The sequence below is a fragment of the Giraffa tippelskirchi genome, chromosome 5, assembly GCF_054371585.1.
Source record: "Giraffa tippelskirchi isolate mGirTip1 chromosome 5, T2T-mGirTip1v1.2.pri, whole genome shotgun sequence".
NCBI lineage: Eukaryota > Metazoa > Chordata > Mammalia > Artiodactyla > Giraffidae > Giraffa > Giraffa tippelskirchi.
In genome coordinates this window covers 157,772,345-157,787,297 of record NC_137279.1, presented here as the reverse complement: position 1 = coordinate 157,787,297, position 14,953 = coordinate 157,772,345, and the positions used below count along the sequence as shown (strand labels likewise).

General features: G+C 39.7%; 1 non-coding gene across 1 annotated transcript; it reads right to left on the bottom strand.

Annotated features, from left to right (window-relative positions):
* Positions 1 to 12,290: 12,290 nt before the first annotated feature.
* Positions 12,291 to 12,363, bottom strand: TRNAE-CUC (transfer RNA glutamic acid (anticodon CUC)). Its single transcript has one exon. It is a non-coding gene; the product is annotated as a tRNA-Glu (tRNA).
* Between the last annotated feature and the right edge of the window lie 2,590 nt (positions 12,364 to 14,953).

The window sequence follows — 14,953 nt, the reverse complement described above, 5'->3', positions numbered from 1 at the left end:
TTTGTCTTTAAGATGATTCATTCCTTGTTAGTAATGAGCAGAGGAGGTCGAAGGGCATGAAACTCAAACTAAATGATTTCTACTTGATAAACAATGTAACAAGCCATGGAAAGAAGTTGGAATTGTTGGTCAGATAAATAATCTTTGACTTACACATCTTATCTATGCACTTGATATACAAAAGAGGCAAAATCTCTGCTTTCATGAGACTCACATTTGGTTGTAACTTCCATTTACTAAGTGCTTGCTATTTTAGGCACTTTATATGCATTATCTCATTTTTATGCCATAGACAGAAATCTACGCTTTATAGGGAAGAAACTTGAGACTCAGAGAGATTAGTCAGATTGCCCAAGGCTACCTAGCTGGAAAATGACTCATTCAGGATTCTACCCCGCATCTATTTGATTCCATAAATGGTTGAAACTGCTCAATTTGAGGATTGTATATGAAATTAATGAACCATATTTTTCTTTTCCTAGATATAAGTGAAAACTAACTTTACCACATTTACCAGGCCAAATATTTACCATATTTTATGATAATTAATAGAGAGCCCTAAGCTTTTATTTTACATATAGACACATATGACACATTAATACCTGTTTCTGACAAAACCCAGAAGTTAGTAAGGTTTCATGAAGACCCCTGAAATACAACAGAATTTTCAGTGTTAACATTTTCACTATGAGATATAACATAAGAACCAGTAAGTTTTGAAGTATTGTTGTTGTTTAGTTGCTAAGTTGTGTCTGACTCTTTGTGACCTCATGAACTGTAGCCCATAAGGCTCCTCTATCCATCGGATTTCCCAGGCAAGAATATTGGAGTGGGTTGCCATTTCCTTCCCCAGGGGATCTTCTCAACCTAAGGATCAAACCTGCATCTCCTGCATTGCAGGAAGATTCTTTTACCACTGAGCCAACTGGGAAGAACTTTGAAGCTGTTACCTTCCATGCAAAAGCTATTACTTTCTCTCAGTTCCTCTTAGATCTTTCCCATAAGCTAAACATGTACTAAGTTCTTTTGAACTTTATGAAGAATGGATATCCTGCATGGTAAAGACAAATTGTCATACTTCTTTGTTCTTATCCAATGATGGAGTGAAAAAAATTAGGATTATGCTTTCTGAGAGAAAGTTAATTATACAATCACCTCAATTATTCAAGGGTAGAATATTAGATTAAGAATATATTCATTCCTGCCTTGGGCAATAGAGAAGGATTTTTTAGTTGACACTAACAAAATTGCAATATGGGATTATGAGTGATCTGGCATCACCTGAAAAATGACATATGTCTTTGAAAGGTGGACAAGTTTTAGGAAATTTAAAGATTATCTAGTCCATTGTCTTCATTTTACAGATGAGGAAATTAAGGCCCTCAAAGATAAAATTACTTGCCCAAGTTACACAGCTACACAGGACAGAGCTCTAATTATAATCCAGGTTTTTCTTTTAGCTGAGAGAGAATTTGTTTTAGAGTTAATGTTAGGCAATTTGAATATAAATAGCAGAACATCTACTGATGTCATTTTAAAAGTCTACTCTTATTTAAGTAAGTTGGATTGTTCAGTTGACTTTCAAAACTAAAGTCTGGAAAAGAGATGGAGTTCTTCTTACAGAAGTTGCCTTTCCTCTGGTGTCTGGCTTGAGTGTTGATGTAGACTTGGGATAGTGAGTGAGTGAAACCATGAAGAGAGAAAATAGAAAACTATTTTCCTTGGTGGTCCAGTGGCTAAGACTCTGTGCTCCCAATGCAAAGGGCCCCAGTTCGATCCCTGATTAGGGAACTAGATCCCATATACCACAATTAAAGATCCCACGTGCTGCAATGAAGATCTTAGATCCCATGTGCCACAACTAAGACCTGGAACAGCCAAATAAATAAATATTTTAAAGAATTCTTCTTAAAAAAAAAAAAACTAATAGCAGAGGGAATCAATCTGAGCTCCTTTGAAAAATTCTACCCCTTCCTCCCAATTCATATCTTGGCTTTTTGTGTTATTGTAATTGAGTCACTTCTGCAAGAGGCATAGGAATACAGGTGATAACTACCAGTTGGCATAACTTCAAAAGGAGGGTAGGATATGAGAAAAAAATGAATGGAGATCTTTAATATAAAATCTGTTTCAGTTATCTATTGCCATGTAACATATCACCTGACTATATCATGCCTTAACCTAAGAAGGATGTTATTCCTGATGGTTCTGCAGGTGGATTGAGCTCAGCTACAACGTTCTTCTGCTCCTCATGGTGAAGCTGCAGTCAGTTATGTCTTGGACTAGAACATCCAAAATAGTCTCTTACCTCTAAGACCACTCTCAAGTTATCTCTTATCATTCTAACCTGAACTTTTTAGTGCCTGGCAACTCTTAAGAGAGCACAAATGTGGTAGCTTCTGGGCCTTCTCAAAGCTCATACCAGAATCTTGCAAGTATCACTTCTGCTAAGTTCTATTGAGCAAAAGCAACTCAAAAGACCAGCTCAGATTCACAGCTAGAGGAAATGCACTCCAATTACTGAGGAGAGAAATGGCAAAGAATTTCATGACCATCTTTAGTCCATTATAATCTCGTGTCTAGATCTCAGTTTTTGTTTCTCAATCAATCTTACATCTTAACTTTTTTACCATCGTAATGTCCGTATCAAACACTCAACAAGTGCCAGTATTTCCTTAGCTCAGGCAATAATCTGTATCTTTTCTCGGTTTCCCCCAAAGACAAAGAAATTCACAGACATACACGACTTAGGAAAATGCTAGGATTATGATGTGAAAGCCTAGATTTCAGAGATTACAAAAATCTCTGAAAGAGATTTTTACAAAAAGATCCCTAATTATCTGCATGAGAATGGAAGTGAATTTTTCAGCCCCCTGTACTCTCTAGGGGTATAAAAACAAGGCTTCAAATCCTAGGAAAGTTAAGTTTGGGAATGAAAAGAAATATGAACACGTAAGAGTGAGCCAGAGAGAGAATTTTGGCTGGGAATTTAGATGTGCAATTTGGTTCAGCAAGAAGACCCAATCCATTTTCCCTTTGGCTGCTGCATTCTGATTTCTCTAATAGAGTCTGAATTTAGAGAAGCATCTCTTCTGACCAGGTACTCCTCTGCCAGAACAACGGAAAGTGCCAAACTACCACAGTGGTGATGGCCAACTTGACATGGAGACATTGGAAAAATAGGAATAAGGGATCGGCTTTGATTTCCCCCAACTTTATTTAAAAAAAAACAACAAAAAACGTACAAAGGCACTCAGTCTGCTTCTCTGCTGAAAAGGCGGTGACTGCACTGCCAGCAGGACCCTCTTAGTGAAGCATGTAGACAATGGTGGGAATGGGTTTTATGGAGTGGATACACTGCAAAGACAGCAATGTGATTTTGAATCCTCTTTTCCCTGAAGGTACCAGCAGAATCACCAAGAGGCCACCTCTTTCCCCTCAAATGAGATACAGCAGTTTATCATGTCAGATTACGCCACAGAGGGTTAAAGCCTATAGGGCTTCTGGCTGTCAGGAATAGGATTTCACATTGGGGCCCCTCGGGCCATATGGAGGAAGACTAAGAAATTCATTCTCCTTTTCCCATTGTCTAGCATCTTGTCCCCTTTTCCCATCCCAGTCTCCTCTTGACCAACCTTGTAGCCCAAGTCCAAATCATGTCTTTGAAATAAGCATTGTAAGATTTTCCTTTTACCCATTAAGAGAAGGTTCCTAATCATGTCTGAATAAATTTAGTAAAAAGAAATATAAAAGCATGGGTTTTTATCTTAATTTATAAATTTTCATAAGCTTCCACAAACTTAGGCAACTGTCTTTTAACATTTGGAACGATTCTGTGAAAAGAATTTCAAATTATTTCTGCCTAATAGAGAGAATCTATAGAGGCAGCATCATGAGAGAAAAATATACATATGGAATTCTTTTGTAAGCTACTCTATTAAGATTCCCTCCACCACTCCTATTGGAGTTCATCACCACCTATTTCAGATTTTGCTCATAGTAATTATTTCATTGTAAAAATCTTTTGTATCTATTTTCTGAATTGCTATGTTGTCTATAAATATTTAGTGATAATTCATGATTGGGTTGTATTTACCCCTGTAGTTATGTATTACAAATGAAAAGGCAGCATCTGCTGAGATTAAAAGTGGCCGCATTTTCACTGGAGCTTAATTAAATGCCAAAATTTATCTACATTAACAACAAAGTAGTGAAATTTATTGATCAATTCACATGATATAAGTTGACAAATGGCTTAAGCAATTTCCATAATTTTCTACACGTGTTAAAATTTGTAATGAAAAAGAACACTATATTAACATTAAATGAGAAATGAAAGGGAGGTTTTGTACTGGGGCCAGTGCCCTGGAGCAGTGTACTTTGTTTTCCGGGCCCTGTCCAGGCTTGCTGTTTGAGCTGTGTGCAGATGGGTCTCTGACAGTCCTACAGCTGTTCTCCTAATTGTCCATTAAGTGTTCTATTGATTCTCTGATTCAAAGTACATGTCTTTCAGCTCAAGCTCTCGTGTGAAGTGGCAGACACATTCCTTGTAGAATGACAGAGCTGCTTAAAACCTAAAAATGTGGTCTGCCAGTTTCAATTGAGGATCCTGCTTTCAAAGGAGAAGGCTTGGTTAAAGGCCCTTTGTAATAGCTGGTTAGGTTTTATTTTCTAAACTTTTAGCATCAATCAATTAAAGCAGCAGCAGCACGAAGAGTTTTAATTCCTGGTTAAGCAGGTACAGATTGCACCTGGCTGATTCAGGGTAGTGTGAGGCGATCAGGATTGGTAATAGAAGATCAGCCTTTAACTGTATGTAGATTTTTTTTCCCCTTGTGCACCTGACATGTGCAAAGTCATTTTCATTTGACTTGCAAGTTCACTTTTAGCATTTTTTAAAAAATTGAGATCATCTGCAATTCTAGATTATGCCAGTCAGAAGCCTGTTTAAAATCACCTTTCTTTAATCTGGAAAGTGAAAGATAAGATGCATATCTGTTGCGAGGACCATAAATCTTCAGAGAAACAAATAACCACAGATAAAACTGTAAAAGTTATTTAGTTCTTCACTGGAAGAGGTTTATTAATATAAAATTTCCAGTCCGCTGTGTCATGATTTGGTTAGCACTCTGTATCTCATTTTGTGCAATGGTACCTCAAGCAAAGAGCTGATCGCTTCAGAGTTTGAACATGATCAGTTGTGTAGTTAAGTGCAAGGACTAAAACAAATGCTGCTCTCCAAGGAAAGTTCCAAACTCTAGTTTAGTTTGCCTCCAATACCATTCACTTTCTTTTCTTAATGAGATGATACATTCTAATGTTTTTACCACTTCGGTTTAGCTGTTAATTGCTTTCTAATATAATATTTCAATAGGAAGCAGTCTTATTATCTAGTAATCTTCCCGTATAAATGAAATGAACAAATAATGTTTGTGGCCTCCTGTGTATCAGTTTAATTAGGAGCAACCCTAATGGCCCTAATTACAACTGAAGTTCTCTAGTGTGATTTTAGGTATTAAGTCTTGAGATTCATCTAGATTTTTAAAGGGGAAAAAGACTGTCATGTATACTTATTTAAACATGTTTAATGTATTAAATATACATGTTTAAATGTGTAAAAATGAAAAATATCGAGTAAGAAAAATCACTTTAAAGGAATGATTAGTTAAAAATTGCTCTGTTTCTCACCATTAGCTGCTCATTCTTTTTTTTTTTTTTTAATGTCTCCTTTGTATCTTCCCACAGGAGCCCCTTTCGAAGAATACTCTTCTTTTCCTCTCATTATTGTTGGTAAAGGAGCATGGCCACTAAACTAGTGTTCACCTTGTCAAAAGCAAGTGATTTGTATCCTGATGCTCTGTCTGAAGGTGGACTCTGCTCTGACCCTCCCAGCCCACAAGCCTCCACACTGTAGTGTCTTAAGTAGGGAGTAAGTGACCCACGGTAAAATTGCTGAAACAAGGAGACAGAATTTATGTACTTAAAATATTTTTCTAGTGTAACGTGTTTGGGATTTGGAAGCATTAGGAGTTGCATAGTCTATTTGCTTTTAAAAATATTTATTTTGAAATTACCTAAAATAGATAAATGAGTGGAATATAGGGTACATGTTCCAGAATCAAATCTGTATTTAAGAATTTGTATTTTTTCAGAATATGGAAACTTCAAGCAAAATGTCCTTTTACCAAAGGATGATGAATCCCCCATTTATGCTTTTTCTTGGGAAACAAGTGAAAAATCTATTTCTAACATAGTAATACAGTATATATTGATACCTGCAAAACATTATGTGAATCTAGTTAGACACCAGCACTTTCAATTATACTGTTAGCCAGTTTTTAAAAAAGATTTTTAGAAGCTTTCAACGGTAGACTTTTGTCTTGTTGAATGAACTTCAGCTACACTAAATTTTAAGTAAATTTGTGATGACTGAGCAATATACATTGGCTGAGCTAGAATCCAATAACCCACAGGACAAATTAATTTTCAACAAAAAGGGCAGAAACCTCAAGTGCCATGAGTATATGGAGTCTCATTCTATCTCTCTGGAGCCATTTTTGCAAATCACTACAGCTATTCATAATCTAAATCAGTCTCCTTTAGCAGCAGAAAGATCTTTTTTCATGACAAAACAGAAGATGACATTCATTAGTGCCTAACTTGCATAAGCTACCTTAAATTTATTGGTGCTCTTCTACTTATCTGAGTAAGAATTCCTTTGTCTACAGCTATAGGAAAATTCCAGTTGTACTACTTAAAAAATAAATTGTCACTTTTATCAGAACTTTTGGCAGTTTACTTTATTTTAGAAGTAAAACTGGTGGTTAAGGTTTTAAGACTTCCAATGGGCGTTGTTTCAATCATATTTAATAGGTGCCTAGGATAGTAACAGGATTATGTATCAGCTTCTTGTCTGCAAAAAAAAAAATAAATAAAAGCCACATTTTCATCCATGCACTGCTGGAGCGGTGTATGGGGGAACCAACCTTTGTGGTGGCGGATATGGCTAAATACATCATCTTTTCTGCCAGTTATAGACACACGTAAAACCAACCAACCTGTTTGCTCATGTATTCAAGGGCTATGTGTGATTTTAAAAGGGTCAAAATGCTTGTAAAATATTATTTTGAAAAGTTCCATAAACTGTTCTAAGCCTTTTTACCTAAGAAAAAGCCCAATCAGGGGGAAGCTTAGTCTTAAGTTCACAATCTTCTGATTAGAATCTTTTTTTGCTGTTCAAATTTCCCTTTCAGTTTATAAGAACCTGGAGAAGGAAATGGCAACCCACTCCAGTATTCTTGCCTGGAGAATCCCACGGACAGAGGAACCTGGTAGGCTACAGTCCATGGGGTTGCAAAGAGTCGGACACGACTGAGCGACTTCACTTTCACTTATAAGAACCAGGCTTGGATCTGTGTGGAAAAGTTATGTGGTAGCTATATCATTAAGGCCTTTTTTTTTTTTTTTGCTTTTTGTCCAGGCTTTTTGCCTCCATCCATGCTGGTTAAAAAAAATAACAAAAAAATTGAGTATACTTAAATTTTGCAATGATAGTTTTTGTTTTCTCCTGAAAATCAGATGTTTGGCCTGGTGAGACAGTGAGGAGAATTATCCAGCAAGAGTTATTTTGGCAGGGCAAAATGGCACCTTGGTGCATCTACGTAGAGCAGGAGAACATGGGTATGTGCCCTGATTGAAGCCGACTTGACTATGGGTTTATGGTGTGTAAGATAGCCAGATTCTAACACATCTTTCGTTCTGTGTCTACATAGCATCTCTAATGCCTGAATTCACATCTCTATCTGTTACTAGAGTCATCATTTAACCCATATGGTGACATTGAGGCAAGATTGGCTATGACCTGGAATGAAGGGAGAACTGAATATTATTCCAAGTGGTGTGGTCCACCAGTTGGAAGATGTCTTCTACTTTGGTTACAACAACAACAACAACAACAGCAACACAGTTATTTTAATTGGGAATTGTAGGAAATTTGGAATTTAAGGGAGATGACAAAAGGGAGCTTAGTGTAATTTCTAATTACTTATTTGCATGAGGCTTTCAGAGGCTGATCTTTGTTGTCTTGGTTTTCCTCCTCCTTCACTGCTCCTTCTAAAGTTCCTCCTCCTCTTTAATCTGTAAGTGTTGGGGAGCCCTAGAACTACTTAGTCCTTAGTCTTTTTTTCTTCTCTCCTTAATGATTTCCTCCAGGTTCGTGACTCTAAATAATTGTACGGTGGCTATTTCCAAATGTATAACTCCAGCTTGAGCCTTTCCCCTTAACCAGTTGCCTTACATCTCCAGCTGCATATCTAACGGGCATCTCAAATATATCAGTAATATACATTTGATCTGATCTGATCTCTCCTTCCCACCCCCAGGTTCCCCCCATCCCCGACCAAACGAGCTGTGCCCTCCCCGTCTTCTGTCTCAATAAAGAGCAGTTCCAGCTACTCACTTGCTCAGGCCAAAACCCAGGAAGTTATCCTTGACTCCTCTCTTTCTCTTTCTCATGCCTTGTGTCAATTCCATCAACAAATCCTGCCATCTCCAGAATTGGGAAGATCCCTTGGAGAAGGGAATGGCTACCCACTCCAGTATTCTGGCCTGGAGAATTCCATGGACAGAGGAGCTTGGCAGGCTACAGTCCATGGGGTCGTGAAGAGTTGGACACGACTGAGCAAATTTCACATGCATATAACCTTGTTGCCAGTATCTTCTTCTGACCACCTCATTGAAGACTGACACCTTCCTAACCCCACATCCACATCAAGCTCTTCCTATTTCTGTTCTCTGTTTTATCTTTCTCCACAGCGCTTATCACTAGCTGTCATTCTATATATTTTGTTTGTCTTTCTATTGTGTCTTTCCTTATAGAACGTAAACTCCTAGAGAGCATGTTTTGTTTACTGTTGGATTCCTAGTATCTAGAACAGTGCCTCTAACATATCAGACCTCAATAGATATTTGTTGAATGAATGGACAAAGTGCTTAGAGTAGTTCCTAGCACATAATGAGTACTCGGTACACATTAACTATTATTGAAAAAGTTGTCATGGTGCATAGTATATGATAACTATAAGCAAGGAAGCTACTTATACATATTAATGATTCTAAAACTCTGTACAATAACGGTCTTTTATTATTTCCCTTTAGCGTTAAAATATTCCTTTTGAAATATCCCAGTGCTTAGCATCATGCTTTGTATACCCTCGGTAAATGTTTAATAAAATGAGTGGTTTAGCTTTGAATTGAGAATATCCTCTTTAGAAGGCCAAGACTAGAAACTCAGTGTTCTTTGGGACCAGTTTCCTAATTAAATCTTTTCAAGACAAAAGCAATTAAGGATACCAGAAATTTACAGGTTAGAACTTCCTCCTCTTTCATTCTAAGACTTTGTTCTTAGCCAGAGTCCTTTCCATTTAATTTAAAATTACAGGGCAATTTCAATAGTTTCACTTTGTTTTTCATTGTAGAACTTGGTGTCCATGTGTATGATAATACAAAGCCCAATATCATAGCAAATGATAGACAAGTTCATGAAGATCCCTTTCACATGTCAGTTCAACATATACAGAGATTTTCTTACTGTGCTGTTTTAGGGATTTGTAGATGAATATTACTTGGTTCTGCCTTTGAGGAACCCAAGAACAACGGAAAAGACAGACACATAAATAATTATATTTCAATACAGTGTAATAAATGCTGTAATAGAACCATATGCAGAGGTATAGAGGTAGCAAATAGGAAGGGATGATTAACTTTGGGAGATGGTGAGAGTTGGAGAGAAGATTGAAAGAAGGCTTCTTAACGGTTGTGCCTAAGCAAAGCTTTTATGTACAAAAAAATTATAGTGAGTGAGGTGGGGGCTGGAGAGGAAGGAGGCATTTCAGAGAGAGGGAACAGCATGCAAAGGCACAAAGATGTGTAACAGCCGTAGGTACCAGAAAATCACAAGTAGTTTGGCGTCATTGAAGCACAAGGTGTGTGTGTGTGTGTGTGTGTGTGTGTGTGTGTGTGTGTGTGTGTGTGTGTGTGTGGTGTGTAGGGGGTGCTGCCATGTGTGGGAAGTCACGGGACATGAGGCTTCAGGGCCTTCCATGCAACATTAAGAGCTCCCATGTGGTCAGTGGTAGGCTATTGAAAACAGAAGCCGAGTTCTAAAAACTACTCTCCTTGCTCTACAGATGGTGTACTGAAGAAGATAAGAGTGGAAGGAAGGAGTCTACTTAGGAAGCTATTGAAAAAGCCCCAGGGTAAGATGATGATGGCCTGAACTAGAGCAGTGTTACTGGGGAATGGAGAAGAAGAAAGGGCTTTTGAGACTTAGGAAAAACAAGTTTGATTGATTGCGCTTAGGGGACGTGAGGACGAAAAACATCTATTTACTTCATAAAAATACATTTATCCCCAGATTTTAAATATTTTTATTTTATTTTTAATTTAATTGAAGTATATTTAATTTACAATATTTCAATTTCTGCTGTATAGCAAAGTGACCCAGTTACACATATCTATACATTCTCTTTTATATTTTTTTCCAATATGGTTTATCACAGGATGTTGAATATAGTTCCCTGTGCTATACAGTAGAACCTCATTGCTTATTCATTCTATATATAATGGTTTGCATCTACCAACCCCAAACTCTCAGTCCATCTGTCTCACTTCCCCCATTGCCCTTGGCAACCACGAGTCTGTTCTCTATGTCTGTGAGTCTGTTCCTGGTTTTATAGATAGGTTCATTTGTGCTGTATTTTAGATTCCACATGTAAGTGATATCATGTGGTATTTGTCTTTCTCTTTCTAATTACTTAATATGATAATCTCTAGTTGCATCCATGTTGCTGCAAATGGCATTATTTTGTACTTTTTCATGGCTGAGTAGTATCCCATTACATACATATATATATAAACACACACACACACACACACATATATCACAACTTCTTTATCCACTCATCTGTCAATGGATATTTAGATTGTTTTCATCTCTTGGCTATTGTGAATACTGCTGCAATGAACATAGAGGGGCATGTGTCTTTTTGAATTATAGTTTTGTTTAGTTATAGTCCCAGAAGTGGAATTGCTGGACTCAGATTCTAAATAAGCTGGAGCCTCATCATTTGCTGAGAAGGCACATTCTGAGAATGAAGCTATAGCAGGCCTCTGCACCCCACAGGTCCATGGAAGGGCTGGGTTCCTCTGGGGTTTCATATCCAGAACTCAATGGTAGGTTTCCAAGGCCAAGAACCCTAACCTGGTCTCTAAAAGTTACAGGAAGTCTCAGAGGTCATTTAGTTGAAGCTTGTACTTAATGCAAGAACAATTTCTTACATTAAGGATCCTGGACACAAGATCATCTAGCCTCAGTTTGAAGTCCACTTTTAGGGATGAGGATTTTGCCACTCCTTAAGACAGCACTTTTTATCTTTGAACAGTTCTATTAGAAAGTTCTGTTTATACTGAGCCAAAAGTGTGTTAGTTGCTCAGTCGTGTCTGACTCTTTGTGACCCCATGGACGGTAGCTCACCAGGCTCCTCTGTCCATGGAATTCTCCAGGCAAGAATACTGGAGTGGATTGCCATTTCCTTCTCCAGGGTAGCTTCCTGACCCAGGGATGAAACCCGGTCTTCTGCATTGCAGGCAGATTCTTTACTGTCTGAGTCACCAACTGGCCCTCTAATCTTTGGGTCTGATTATATCTCATGATGCCACACAAGTGTGTTTCTTTTTCAAGAAGAAGTCTTAGTCAGAAATTAAAGATGACTTTAATTTCTTTGTGGGACATGGTTTCTGGACTCCTTATATCTTGTTTGTGTGCCTGGAAACAAGTGTAAAATATCAGTGTTCCTATCAGAAGCAGCACCAACAACCTGTCATCATTCAGTGGGCCTATTCCTACAATGTGGATGGCCAACTGTACCACACTATTTTGTATGAGGGATTTGAGCATGTACAGATTATAGTATCCATGAGGGTTTCTGGAGTCAGTCCCCTGCATATACCAAGGGACTACTATACTATCCGTAAGAGCCCAGTGGTCTGGACATGTATTTTCATTATGTAGCCTGAGGTTCACAGGTGTTTTAGCAGCCAAATCATTAGCACCTGCTGAGTTTCTGGCCACTCAAACCCCCAAGGTAAGTCTTTCTTACACTATCAATCCTATTCAGTTCAACTGATTTTTTAAAAAATATTTATTTTTATTTATTTGTCTGTGCTTAGTTGCAGCACACAGGATCTTTGTGGCTGCATGTGAACTCTTAGTTGCAGCATGTGGGATCTAGTTCCCTGACCAGGGATTGAACCCGGGCTCCCTACATTGAGAGTGCAAAGTCTTAGCCACTGGACCACCAAGGAAGTCCCAGTTCAACTGATTTTGAGAATTTAGATGCAGGACTTTTGAGAATACATTCCTGTGAAATTTCTCCTTCTTGGGTGTGTAGCCCCAGAGTTTGTCTGTGATGGAAGTTTACTGGTTCAAGACTCAAGACAATCATGTTAACCCTGCTTTTAGTTTGACAAGTGTTTCTGGAGGTTAATCTCTAACTCCATCCCCTCTTCACCTTCGAGGGTTTATATTCCTTTCTTTTCTCAACCTTTTCCTGATTCCAGAGCAGCTCTGCAACTTTAATTGATGATTTGTTCTGCTGCAGCAGCTGATGAGACCCCACCCATTGCCCCTGAGCCTCTGTTGTTGCGCCTCTTCCCTGCTGTCACTCTGTGGTGAGAATAGCCGGCTTGGGTGTGTCTTTGGAGTTTGTCACTCCCTTGTGCACTGCTCACCCCCACATTGTTTGTGACACTGTTATCATTCCTTTTGCTTCTAGTCATCCTAGTCCTTCCCCTTCTCCAGCAGGCCCTGCACTCAGACTGGGAAGACCCCCAAGGATCGCACTTCTTTAATTATACATCACAGAGGAAGGCATACCTTGTGTACGTGTGTGTACATGTTCTAATACCCCATCTATGTTACAGACCTTATTTATTTCGCCCTACATTTATGTTCTTTTACAGACTCCCTAACTCACGCCTTTGGCCACCTGATGCAAAGAACTGGCTCATTTGAAAAGACCCTGATGCTGAGAAAGATTGAAGGCGGGAGGAGAAGGAGGCGACAGAGGATGAGATGGTTGGATGGCATCACCGACTCAATGGACATGGGTTTGGGTGGACTTCGGGAGTTGGTGATGGACAGGGAGGCCTGGCGTGCTGCAGTCCATGGGATCACAAAGAGTCGAACACGACTGAGTGACTGAACTGAACTAACTCACCACAGGATTCTTTCAAGGCTGAGACAGAAGACAATACAGGTGGAGAGCAACAGTCATGAGTTCTGGTGAGAGCTTGGCATAGAATTGGAGCTCAGTGCCCAGAGCATATCACCCCAAATTGTCACTTGCCCCCAGTCCTCCACCAGCGCCTCTACCTCTAGCTTCAGAAAATGAATTCTGCACACCCCTCCTCGGTTCTCCCCTTTCAAAGCCCTGCATGAGGAGCTGAAGAATGACCTTTGTTGCCTAGAGTTAAGCTAAGAGTCTGTCCTGGAAGTGAAGACCAGCTCTAACCTCTGTACTCTTTTTGGAGTTTTGCCTCTTCACACAGATGGGGTTTGCCCTGGTGGCTCTCATTGGCCAAATTCTGAGGCAGATTCCCAGAATTACTACTCCCTTTTGTGAGACTTCTCCTATGTCTTTTATTGAATATGTGTGCTTCATCGGACCTAAGGAACTTGCATTTGGAGGTTTGGCCCTGTCTGTAGAACCGTTTACACCTCAGCAGTTGTGACTTAACCTCCTTTACCATAGCCTCCCCTCTCTACAAAATGAGGAGGATAATACTCTTTATTCCCTCAAAGGATTTCTTAAGGACCAGATGGAACACTCTATGTATTTTACAAGTTTTAAGGAATTATGTAGGTATATTATTATTACACTAGAATTGTCCATGGTCCAAACCAGCTGTAAAGGTCTAACTCAGGCTGCTGGAAAATACCAGTGGGAGGAAAGGGGGCTTCCCTGGTAGCTCAGACGGTAAAGCGTCTGCCTGCAGTGGGAGACCTGGGGTCTATTCCTGGGTCGGGAAGATCCCCTGGAGAAGGAAATGGCAACCCACTCCAGTACTCTTGCCTGGAAAATTCCATGGATAGAGGAGCCTGATAGGCTACAGTCCATGGGATCGCAAAGAGTCAGACACGACTGAGCAACTTCACTGGCACTGGGAGGAAAGGGGCTTCCTAGGGAGCACTAGTGGTAAAGAATCTGCTTGCCAATGCAGGAGACATAAGAGATGTGGGTTCAGTCCCTGGGTCAGGAAGATGCCCTGGAGAAGGACATGACAACTCCCCAGTATGCTTGCCTGGGGAATCCCATGGACGGAGGAGACTGCCAGGCTACGGTCCACAGTGTCTCAAAGAGTCGGACACAACTGAAGCGACTTAGCAATGGGAGGAAGGCAGCTAGTCCCTTGGAAGCTGCAAAACTGTCGCAGGATCAGAATCTTCAAATTTTAGAGTAGATGGGGTCTCACAGATCACTTGATCCAACCCCCTCACTTTGCTGATGAAAAATCACAAGAGAGAGGAGCAGGGGACTTGCCTTGAGGTTTGTTTGGGTCAGAGGATCCACAGAGAAATAATCTTCAAAGCTGGGGAAGGTGGGAGGTCAGCCAGCTATCCAGAAATGAGTCCAGCCTTTCCCCAGGTCAGGGACACTATCCATTTTTCTACCAAGTGGATGGTTTTTTAACCTCTCCCCTTAGCTTTGAGAGCAATGTCAGGCTTCCTCTGTCTCAAAGGTTCCTCAAAGACCCACCCGCGTCCCTTTAGTGATTGACTTTCCCAAGAAAACACAACCATGCTGTTGTTTGTCTCTCAGTCGCTCTGCTGCGCAGGGAATGAGGGCTCCAGTCTTGATCAGCTGGGGACTCCAGTACCCAGCCTCTGATATAT